Raw genomic sequence first — 12,606 nt, 5'->3', positions numbered from 1 at the left:
CTGATTCAGTACCACAAACACTTGCTGGTTATATTTCTTTATATCCATGTGTACAGGCTATTCTGCTGACTTGAAAAAAAAAATCAAATCCAGATTTCTCAATATCCAGCTGTAAGGTTCATAGGAAAAAAATGATGGATGACAGGGCATGTGTCTTCATCCTCTTCTTCTCTGGAATTGGCAAATAACTCTGCATGGACTGGAGACTAGCCGTGGACCAGCCTCATGTGTGCATGTGAACCTCTGTGGGGAAAAAAATCCCTGAATTGAAATGCGATGTGCAAAAACCTTTCAGGCTTTTGAGTTTTGACTTAACTACCATAATGATGCCCTTCTGTGCTGGGGACACAAAATCATACCTGCAAACCCACCAACAAGACACGCTATAATCTCCTCAAGGTCCCTTACATAAGTTGGAAAAAGAATGTCAGGTAACTTCATTTGCTTAGAGTAAAAATTGATTTTTCTTCCATGAGGAGGTGGACTTAGACCTAGAAAAAAAGTTCTATCTCAGAAGTCAGGAGCCAGGCTAGCAGAACAGATGTCCTTTCAGCATTAAATACTGATGTTGCTTAAATGGATAAATATTTGAAAACAGAACTATTTGAAAAACAACTCCAAGAACATCGTGTTCACAGCCAGCATTACCTGAAGGTAAGGGCAAGAAGCTCCTCGTGTTTGGGAACGTTGATGCTGATGATGTGTATTATCAATTCAGTCCATGCCCGGGCCCTTTTTATTATTAGAACAGCAAATAAAAAGAAGGACTGAAAATTCCTGGATAAAGGAACAAAGCTAGGTGTCTGCTTGGCATGGAATGAATGTGTTTTAATTTTGACCAAATGAAGAGGTACCTGAAAGAATGTACACAGAACCACAACAGTCTGTGATTCTCACCCTTGGATGTGACTTCAAGGTCACTGCGCTTCTTTCTTATACTATGGCTCCTCCTTCAGAAATCCTGACCGTCTTCGGTATCCAGGGCATCTGGAGGTCTTCTCTGCCTCCTCCCTGTTTTCATCTCCTGCTCTGCCAACTCCTGCAATAGCCTTTTCTCATTCTATGGCTACTGCTCTAGCTCAGGCCCTTGTCTGCCTCTCAGCAGCATCTGTGCAGAGAAAGCACTGTCCCTCTATGCAAATCCTTTCCAAGTCCTGTGTATCTTTGCACACAAAGGGTGTTGTTGCTCAGTCACTAAGCTGAATCCAACACTCTTTGTGACCCCATGGACTATAGCAAGCCAGGCTCCTCTGTTCTCCACTATCTCCTGGAGTTTACTCAGATTCATGTTCATTGAGTAGGTGATTCTATCTCACCATCTCCTCCTCTGCAGCCCCCTTCTCCTCCTGCCTTCAATGTTTCTTAGCATTAGCGTCTTTCCCAGTGAGTCACCTTTACGCATCAGATGACCAAAGGACTGGAGCTTCAGCTTCAGCATCAGTCCTTCCAATGAATATTCAGGGTTGATTTCCTTTAGGATGGACTTGTTCAATCTTCTTGCAGTCCAAGGGACTCTCGAGAGTCTTCTCCAGCACCACAGTTTGAAAGCATCAGTTCTGTGGCTCTCAACCTTCTTTATGGGCCAACTCTCACATCCATATATGACTACTAGAAAAACTATAGCTTTGAAAAGCTATACTGGAAAAACTATCGTCAGCAAAGTGATATCTCTACTTTTTAATACACTGTCTATGTTTGTCACAGCTCCTTCCAGGAGCAAGTGTCTTTTAATTTCATGGCTGCAGTTGTTCATTGTCTGCAGTGATTTTGGAGACCAAGAAAATAAAATCTGTCACTGCGTCCACATTTCTTCTTTCTATTTGGCATGAAGTAATGGGACCACCTGCAATGTGGGAGACCCAGGTTTGATCCCTGGGTTGGGAAGATCCCCTGGAGAAGAGAATGGCTACCCACTTCAATCTTGCCTGGAGAATTCCATGGACAGAGGAGCCTGGCAAGCTATAGTCCAAAGAGTCAGATATGACTGAGCAACTAACACTCTCACTTTTCACAGTAGGACTGGATGCCATCATCTTAGTTTTTAATGTTGAGTTTCAAGCCAGCTTTTTCACCCTCCTCTTTCACCCTCACCAGGGACACCCTATTCAAGGAAGATATTCTCTATTTTATCTGTTCTTTCCTTCAGATTGATACCTATAGCTACATTCCAAAAGCACATTAACTATATTTCTGTTTCATCACTAATCTTATTGTTTGTATTACTGTCACTGGTTTTTATCATAGACTCAATCACTAGATTGTCAACTTTTTGAGGGCAGGAGTGGAGTCAGTTTGTATTCTCTATGGACATGTTTCCCAAATGGATCATTTTGCAAAAACATCTGTTTCAAAAGACTGCATCCTGAATTTGCCTTTTCTGTTCCAAGATAAGAACTGAACTTGACTGTGATAAAATGATAAAATGTGGAAGGCAGCCAACCTAAAAAATGGCTCAGCTCACGAATCTAAAACAAAACAGATATTCTTTGAGAGCCAGTCACATTTATAAAAGCTATTATTTTCTATGATATGTAGAGTAAGTCAACCGCTTTGTTACTAGGTTTACAGACATGGGATTATTCATTTGACACAAGCCTTTTAAAGGTCTTAATGCTCCCATCTCCATTCCTTCCTCTCAAGGACTATCCTAACTTCAGAGAATACCTTAGGGTTTTAGCAGAGAGTGTTAAAAACCAGAACTACCACCGCTCAAAGTAGGGAAGGAGGGGACCAGAAGAGGAAAATACTTATTGTTCAGCTCATTCTCAAAGCAGTCTGCAGGCCTTATGAAATGAGGATTCGTTTACTTCATAAGATAGTGAAGATAAAGCAGCTGAGGGTTTCCATTAACTTCCCAGGAGACTCTGAAAGCAAGCAGATTAACCTAAACCTTTAAGGTATTTCTTCTGGCCAAACCTTGAACTTGGGAGAGAAATTCTGCTGGGTGTCCCTTTTAGTCATCACTAGAATGGAAGGAATGCAGACTTTAATTCTTGGAGCCTACTCTTGCCTCCTTTCACATGGAGAGAAACCACTCTCAACATCAAGCATTTGGTACAAAGTGAGTTCTAGGGGCCAGAGAGTTAGGAACTTCAGTGATAGAAGAATTAGGCATCTACACCCTAGAAATTAAAACAAATCCTTGTCTTGGTCTGGTGGTTTGATCATTTAATCATTAATTAAATCAATGATCAGATATTTAAGGTGAACCCACAAAGAGCTCCTCACTGCAGTAGGCACTGAGAAGATAAAATCACACCCTTGGGTTGCTCCCAGCTTGGCTGGTGAAAAGGCCAAGTACACAGATAATGAGATAAGAGCCAAAAGTTCCAGGACAGCAGTATATATTTCTCTATCTTAGAGCATTATCATGATCTCTATAAGTTCATGAGGGCAACACTTTTGTGTCCATTTTCTTCAAGATTTACAACCAGTACTCAGTAAAGATCTGAACGGGCATCAGCTCAAGGTGGTTCTTGTGGTAGAGACTTCTAGTGTTCACCCACACCCAGCCACCCTCTCTTTCCAGGTGCAGCGCAGGCTTATACGCGTTAGCCCCTTGCAATGAGACCAGGCAATGAGGCCAGCTCTGGCCAACGAGCGAAAGGCAGTATTGACCGGTGTTAGCTTCAAGCCAAAGGGTAAAAGGGCCAGACTTTTCCCCGAGCTGCAGAGACTGAACAAAAGCTTTATGTTCCACATCAGTGGTGGGCCATATCCAATCGGATGCCTGTTTTTCTGTAAACTTTATTTTGTATTGGGCGCAGCCGATTAACAAGGCTGGGACGGTTTCAGGTGGACAGCAAAGGGGCTTGGCCATACATATACATGCATCCAATCTCCCTCAGACTCCCCTCCCACCCAGCCTGCCACACGACATTGAGCAGAATTACCTGTGTATACAGTAGGTCCTTGTTGGTTATCCATTTTAAATATAGAGTATGTACATGCCTGTTCTTTTAAATACAGTTTTACTGGAACTTATTTACATATTGACTCCGTCTAACAACAGAGTTGAAAACTTGTTGACAGAGACTATATGGCTTTGAAAGCCTAAAATATTTACTACTTAGACCTCAAAGAAAAAGCCTCTTGATTCCTGTTCCAGGTGGTGGTTATGGTAGACTATTCTCCATCAGGGAATTGCACATCCCAGGGTCTATGCCTTTGTTTAATCCCTTCTTATACTGATATGAAGCTTGGCTTTGTGACTTTCTTGAGATAATGGGATGTCCACAAGCATGAGGCGAGAAGCGTGAATAAAAGCTTGCTTTGGGGGATTTCCCCCCTTGCCAACCATGTGAGGAACCCTGGCTTAGCCTTCCTGTGGAGGAAAGACCACGTGGTAAGAGAGCTACCCAGGCTTCCTGGATGAACTCCTCCCCTGCCAGCCCTCCACCCAAATGCAGCTGCATGGGCTCATCCTGCAAAAACACCATCCAACCGAACCCTTCAGATCACCGCTGTTTCAAGCCTCTAGGCTTTGGGCTGGTTGTTACAATGGTGCAGCCAGAAGATAATGAAGCCTCTGTCAACCTGGGTCCCTGACTGACCATGAGGACAAAGCCCCTGATGACAAACACCGGGATACAGCATGAGCAAAAAGTCAATGCTAGGACTGTGATAGACAGCATAATGTACCCTAAACTAATGGAGAGAGATATCAGTAATTCAAGTAGGGTTCCAGCAAAAACCTAAAACAGGAGTCAGCCTAATGCTGGTATGTGTTCAGTCTGACTTTAGTCGTGTCCGACTCTGCGACTCTAGGGACTGTAGCCTGCCAGGCTCCTCTGTCCATGGAATTCTCCAGGCAAGAACATTGGAGTGGGTTGCCATGCCCTCTTCCAGGGGATCTTCTTGATCCAGGGGTCGAACCCGAGCCACCTGAGTCTCCTGCATTGCAGGTGAATTCTTTACCGCTGAGCCACCAGGGAATTCTGGCTTAACGGTAGCAGTAGAAATTGATATTGAAAGCTACAAAAATGGGAATTTATGTTGTGAGTGGCAGGACACTGAGTGAAACTGCTGTCTAAGATGACTTGGGAGGCAGATTATAAACCTAATAGATTTGTAGCTCTAGAAGATGAGGTTTGAAAACAAAACATTAGCAGTGTGTGTTGGCTGCTGCTGACTGCACCTGGCAATGTACTATGAAGAAGAGATGAGCTCAGGAAAGAACTGGCCGGTTTGCAAAAAGAAATTAAAGAGAATAAAGAGACTCCAGAAATTCAGAACTTCACAAAGGTGGTAATGCTTTTAAACCCCAAATAGTAAGAGATAAAATTTAATCTTTGAACATGAAGGCAAGATTCATACTTAGACTTAGGGCTACGCATAGGCATCAGAACTCACTGTTGAAACTTTTTAATTGTTAAAGTTACTCAGAAAAAAATTTTAGATCAACTGTTTACCATTGTCACAGAGGCTCCCTTAAACCCAGAGAGAGGTAAGGAAGCAAAATATACAGAAATATGTCATTAAAAGGACCAAGGATGTGGTTATTAGCACATGGGATTCTCTGGAATCAAACAGGTGAGAAGTCCACTGAGTTTCTGAGAAATTACTACTGCCTAATAAACTCACAAACCTAGACTAAAAGAGCCTGTGATTGATTATTCGAGGCTTGGTACAACTTCAGATGTGGCCAAGGAGGGTCTCTGAGTGTGGACCCAGGGACGAGAAGGCTGCTGGTAAAAGAGCTCTTCTATTAGCAGAGACACAATTTAAGGGATTATTCCTTACTTCTGAGATTAAAACCCCAAAATATGTGCTTAAAACAATTTTGGAACTGTTACGGGTGACAGCACATGCACGTGTCTCATTCTTCCTCTTTCCAATCTGGAGGAGTTCTTACTATTTTCTGTGTTACAATTTGGCAGGGTGAGGGGAGCCAGTGAGCTTATGGGTCTCCAGATGAAAAGGAGCCATATACACACTAAGAGAGCATCACTGAGAAATACTGGATTTCCACTGGGGTTTGAAGACTGGTTAGCAACCTAGGGAGGAGTGTTAATCTGGGCAGAGGTTGGAGGTGGGGTTCAGTTCAGTTCAGTCGCTCAGTCGTGTCTGATTCTGCGACCCCATGGACTACAGCACGCCAGGCCTCCCTGTCCATCACCAACTCCCGGAGTTTACTCAAACTCATGTCCATAGAGTTGGTGATGCCATCCAACCATCTCATCCTCTGTCATCCCCTTCTCCTCCTACCTTCAATCTTTCCCAGCATCAGGGTCTTTCCCAGTGAGTCAGGTCTTTGCATCAGGTGGCCAAAGTATTAGAGTTTCAGCTTCAGCATTAGTCCTTCCAATGAATATTCAGGACTGATTTCCTTTAGGATGGAGGTGGCGTAGTGGTGGAGAATAAGTTATTGATGGCAAAGGGGATTTTTAAAATTTAGTTATTATTGCAGAAGCAGCTAGTGAGTCCTATTCAGTGCTGTCATTCAGTTATTTTTCACTTTCTTCACCTCACACTGGTAGTGTGGGGGTGTGCATGGAAGGTTATAGGCAACAAATAGTTAGCGAATTGCTGCTTAAACCACAAAACATTTGGGGAACGGTCTGTGTTCTGTCACTCGTGTCTCTGTTAGTGCACCCAGATCAGTATGACTTTCTCTTACATAGTGTGGGTATAAAAAAACCAGCTGCCACCTACTGTGTACATTATCTTTTCCTACAATTATAAGTAAGGAACAGTGTAATATAACTTATGCTTTTTATATATCCAGTTACTTTTATAAATATTATTAAATTTATTTACTATATTGCTACTAGAGATCAGTGGAGAAATAACTCCAGAAAGGATGAAGAGACGGAGCCAAAGCAAAAACAACACCCAGCTGTGGATGCGATTGGTGACAGAAGCAAGGTCCGATGCTGTAAAGAGCAATATTGCATAGGAACCTGGAATGTTAGGTAGGTCCATGAATTAAGGCAAATTAGAAGTGGTCAAACAGGAGATGGCAAGAGTGAACATCGACATTTTAGGAATCAGCAAACGAAAATTTAGGACTGGAATGGGTGAATTTAACTCAGATGACCATTGTATCTATATCTGACTATATTTATATCCAACAAACATTTTAATTTTTACTTTACTGAGTAATTAGTTACAAGATGACACCTGGGAAATAGCTGAAAGTATTCTTGGAAGTCTGTCTCTTGTCCCTTCTCTCCCATTCTCTCTCTCATTCTCTCCTGACAGGCTATGTGCAATAAACCAGGGATAGTCAAGGGCGAGTTACATGGCATCCCAGCACTTCAGTTCAGTTAAATAACAGGCATTCCTGTTACTGAAAGTCCTTATGTCACCCGCTCCTCCGATCTGTACTAATTCTGTCACTGGGCTCCAGTCGCCATCATGGTACAAGTGCTGCACTTCATCCCTCTTCAATCCTCTTTCTTTTACCTGATTAATTTTGCCCCCACTCACATGTTCTCTTCTTTTTGGATGGTCAACTTTGTGTCAGCTTGATTGACCACTGGGTACCCAGATGAAAACATTATTTCTGGATGTGTCAGCGAGGGTGTTTCCAGATGAGATTAGCATTTGACTCAGTGGACCCTGCAGACTCCCTTCCTGAGTGTGGGTGGGCATCATCCAGTCCACTGAGGGTCTGAACCGAACAAACGGTGGAGGAAGAAGGAACTTGTCCCCTCTTTCCTGCCTTAGTGCTAGAGCTGGGATATTTCATTGCATCTTCTCCTGCCCTCGGACTGGAATCTACACCATGGTTCTCCTGGGTCTCTGGCTCGTCTATTGCAGATTGGGGGCTGTCTTAGCATGAAATGATCTGAAGATGTGATAAATGAGGCATTGTATTTGTTCTGCTGATCCTTGGCAAAAATTCGTAAGCCATTTCACCCTCTATTTTGGGAAGAAATGAATATAAAATTTACTAATTTTATAAAATTAAATTAATAAAAGGCGTTCCTTATAGCTCAGTTGGTAAAGAATCTGCCTGCAATGCAGGAGACCCAGGTTCGATTCCTGGGTCAGGAAAATCCCCTGGAGAAGGAAATGGCAACCCACTTCAGTATTCCTGCCTGGAGAATTCCAGGGACAGAGGAGCCTGGCGGGCTATAGTCCATGCGGTCGCCGAGAGTTGGACACGACTTAGCAACTAAACCACCACCACTCAGATCAGATAGTTTGTCAAAGAGAATCATAAGAAGGAAAACCTTGGAATAGAAGAATTCAAGACTTGAAAGGGAAGAAGAGATTTCCATATGTGCTATGGGATTGAACGCTGACCTGCAGAGGGAATAAGGAGGTGAGATGTGGTCTACTTGGTTGCAGGCAGTGATTTGTCTCTAGCAGCCAAGTGGCCTGGACAGACTTTCCTGGCTGGACTTTACTCACCACTGTGGCAGCAGCTGTGGAGACAGGTTTGAGGGCAGAAAGCCTGACAGTGGAGAGACTCTTTAAGGGGCTGCTGCTAAAATCTGACCGAGGGATGACGAATGAAAGACGTGAAGTGGACCCTGGTCACAAAAAGAAGGGGAAGACACAGAGACCCTTCTTAGGGATTTCCGCCAGAACTTGTGGGGGAAGAGAGGGATAGGAAAGTACCAGGCTGCTGCAGGAAAAGACAGGCTTGGAAGCCAGACAGTCCTGGGGCAGAATCCCAGGCCCACATGCTCTGTGCAAGCTAACCTCTCTTGAGTTTCGAGTACCATCTACCTGGGCAGACTAATGACACTATTTGTGTAGAATGCGTGACATAAAGCAGGCATTTGATAGAGTTCATATCAATGTTACTGAAGGTTTTAACACTGAAAAAATGGGGGTGATATTAATTAAAGCAGAGACTCCAGGAGAAGTTGGTTTGAGGGAACAGAAAATGAGCGCTCTGGTTTAAGATGATGACAGTGATCTGAAGTGTCTGTAGGTCTTTCGGGCAGGGATGTCTGGTGGGTAGCTAGATACACAGAGTTGGAGCTTGGGAGGGATGAGGTGGCCAGAGATAAGATATTTGGGAGTGATTGGATGATGGGAGCTAAAGTTTGGAGACGAATTAGCTCTCCGAGAGAGGAAAAGAAGGGGAAAGAGTTTCCAAGATAATCAAGGTAGGAAAGGCTGGAGGAGGAGAAGAAGGAAATAACAGATATTCTGAGTGTAAATCTAGTCCAAAAAGTTCTGTCTAGTCAAAGCTATGGTTTTTCCAGTAGTCATGTGTGGATGTGAGAGTTGGACTATAAAGAAAGCTGAGCGCTGAAGAATTGATGCTTTTGAACTGTGGTGTTGGAGAAGACTCTTGAGAGTCCCTGGGACTGCAAGGAGATCCAACCAATCCATCCTACAGGAAATCAGTCCTGAATATTCATTGGAAGGACTGATGCGGAAGCTGAAGCTCTAATACTTTGGCCACCTGATGCAAAGAACTGACTCACTGGAAAAGATCCTGATCTGATGCTGGGAGAGATTGAGGGCAAGAGGAGAAGAGGACGGCAAAGGAGGAGATGGTTGGATGGCATCACCAATGCGATGGACATGAGTTTGAATAAGCTCCAGGAGTTGGTGATGGACAGGGAGGCCTGGCGTGCTGCAGTCCATGAGGTCGCAGAGTCGGACACCACTGAGCAACTGAACTGACTGACTGAAGTCTTCCTTCTGTATGTTGTTGTTCAGTTGCTAAGTTGGGTCCAACTCTTTGTGACCCCATGGGCTGCCAGCACACCAGGCCTTCCTGTCCCTCACTATCTCCTGGAGTTTGTCCAAGTTAGTGGACAAATGAGTCAGTAATGCTATCCAACCATCTCATCCTCTGTTGCCCTCCTCTCTTTTTGCTTTCAATCTTTCTCAGCATCAGGGTCTTTTCCAATGGGTTTGCACTTTGCATCAGGTGGTCAAAGTATTGGAGCTTCAGCTTCAGCATCAGTCCTTCCAGTGAGTATTCAGGGTTGATTTCCTTTAAGATTGACTGGTTTGATTTCTTTCTGTATTACTAAAAAATACTTTAGAGATATCCCTTCTACCGAGAATCTTCAGAAGAAATGGTGTCTCAACTAGAACAAACTGTAAACACACGGAAAACTCTTGACCAGGACACCTGACAGATGTCAGAAGTGGATGCCAATCTGCTAATATCTCTTCTGGCCCTGATAATGCAGGGGGGATGGGGAAGGTGACGGAAGTAAGCATGAAGCCAAAACATCTGCCCCACACATTTTATAAGTCAGATAGTCCCTTGCATCGACAACTACTTCTCTTATGTAAAAAGTTGGGGCTGGAGGCTAATGAAGTCTCTGAAGATGACCACACGCTCTTTGAGCATTAGTGCTCAGGATTACCCCCTGTCAGATTGGCACCAAATGGGCTGAGTCCTGGCTCATCAGGGCATTTACCAAAGTGTCTCATGATATTCTTGTAAGCAAGATAAGAAATATCTTATACAGTATAGTTTGAAAGTGCTTTTATAGATGCATTTTCTTATTGAAGAAATATGGGCTAGATGACAGTACAGTTTGGAGTGTTACTGGCTGACTGAACCCACGCATTAGGGAAGTGTCTCATGATTCACCACAGCACACAGACCTTGGACTTGTCCCGTTCAACATATTTATTAATAACTTGGATGAACACATAAAATGCAGGTTCACCACATCTATAGATGACCTAAAGCTACTAGGGATACTTAATAGGGTGGATGACAGCATCACAATTTTTTAAAAGTGATTTCAACAAGTGGACTAAGCCAATAGCAACAAGATTTAATTTATTGGGGATAAATGTAAAGTCCTGTCACCGGGTTCAAAAAGTCAACTGCACAGCAAGTCATATGATAAAGACCTGGAGGATGTGGCTGACCACAAGTTCAATAATAACAAACAGTCTGAGCTCATTAATAAAAAGTTAACTCAATCTTCTACTTTATTAATGGAAGCATAGGGAGGTAATAGCTGGTTAGACCACATTTGGAATAGTATGTGTAACTCTGGCTGCCAGATTTTTAAAAAGGAACACAACACACGAGTGTGTTCAGACCAGGGTAACTGTGGCGATGGGTCTGGAAATCACATTTACTGAAGGAATGATTCAAGGAACCAGAAACGTTTGGCCTGGATAAGGGAACAGTCAGAGAAGACGCTGAGGCTGCCTTCAAATAATTGTAGTGTTGCTGTATTAAAGGGGAAGTAAATACTCTGTGATGCCTCAGGGGGTTAAACAAGGGTGTGTGAATGGATGCTACAGAGGGACAGAGTGTAACTTGATGCAAGCCAAGACTTTCTCATAATCACTGCTGGAATAAGCCACGACTATGAAGTCAACTCTGAATATTCATTGGAACAACTGATGCTGAAGCTCCAATACTTTGGTTACCTGATGCAAAGAGCTGACTCATTGGAAAAGACCCTAATGCTGGGAAAGATTGAAGGCAGGAGGAGAAGCGGACAACAGAGGACGAGAAGGTTGAATGGCATCATCGACTCAGTGGACATGAATTTGAGCAAACTCCAAGAGATGGTGAAGGACAGAGAAGTCAGGTGTGCTGCAGTCCACGGGGTCACAAAGAGTTGGACATGATTGAGCGACTGACCAACAGTGACACTGGTAGTTTTCTAGGGTGGGATGCCACAGAAGGGACTCTTGCTCTAGGTAAAAGCGGGAATTAGAAAACCTCCTCCCGCCTGTGCTTTCACTGACTTTCAGGTGACAATGTTTGTAGCCAGGTTTGGACTCCAAATGACAGACAGTGACCCTAGGTTGGTAGAGCAAAAATGACTAGGCCACATGTGAGCAGACCCAGGTTCCAGCCTGATGCTGTTTAATTATAAACCACCTAGCGGATTACTCTTTAAGCCTGAATCTTCTCATCAGTAACATAAACATCAAAATTACTGCCCTGACTACCTTAGAGCTTTTGCAGTGATCAAAGGCTCTATCTTAGGACTTACTACACTTGACTGCATTCATTTAGTTACCCAGGTGCCTTGAACGTGGGAATTAAACATATTCAGGGCACAGGGTTTGGCCCTGGATAGGTCCTCAGTAAAAGCTTGCTGGTTAAATGGATGGAAGACTAAAGACTGGAGGGCAAAGCAAAGCACTTTGTAACTGGTATGGAGTTTATCGGGGAAGAAAATGGCGATGATGCTGGCCCCACTAAACACTTCTGTTAAGACTCAAAGATCATGAGAATTTACTGGATCATTGTAGAATTTACCTGCAAAGGGATAATTTTAACCAGCCTTTTGGGGTTTAAACTGCTATTCTTTGGCTCAGACATTGCTTTTCATAAACAATTCAATCGCTTCCTGTGGTTCTTAAAAACCCAAACCCTTGTTGGAGCTACAGGATCCTGCCAGGTTGGGCCTCGAACCGCCTCACTAGCCTCCTCCCCGGCCCCTCTTCCCTCCTATGGCCACACTGGCATTTAGATCGCTGGAAGCGATCTCTCTGAGCTCCCTCTCTGAGCACCAAAACTTTGAACCTGCTCTGTCTGCTGAGAAAGTCTCCCGTTCTCTTGCCTACGTGCTGCCTGTGCCTCTTTAAGGCTAAGATGTCAGGGCTCGTACGCAGGGACACACAGCCTCTCAAACTGTTAATTGTCCGCTGTATCATAGCATACCTGTAGCCGCCTCTCCTTCAAAACTGTGATCAGAG

General features: G+C 43.7%; 1 protein-coding gene across 1 annotated transcript in view; it reads right to left on the bottom strand.

The window, feature by feature from the left end:
• VPS13B (vacuolar protein sorting 13 homolog B) overlaps nucleotides 1-12,606 on the bottom strand; it is a 763,389-nt gene that overhangs the window by 26,217 nt on the left and 724,566 nt on the right. The window lies entirely within an intron of this gene.

The sequence above is a fragment of the Muntiacus reevesi genome, chromosome 12 (genome assembly GCF_963930625.1).
Source record: "Muntiacus reevesi chromosome 12, mMunRee1.1, whole genome shotgun sequence".
Lineage (NCBI taxonomy): Eukaryota > Metazoa > Chordata > Mammalia > Artiodactyla > Cervidae > Muntiacus > Muntiacus reevesi.
The sequence above is the reverse complement of the archived record's forward strand: the minus strand, read 5'-3'. Positions and strand labels throughout refer to the sequence as shown.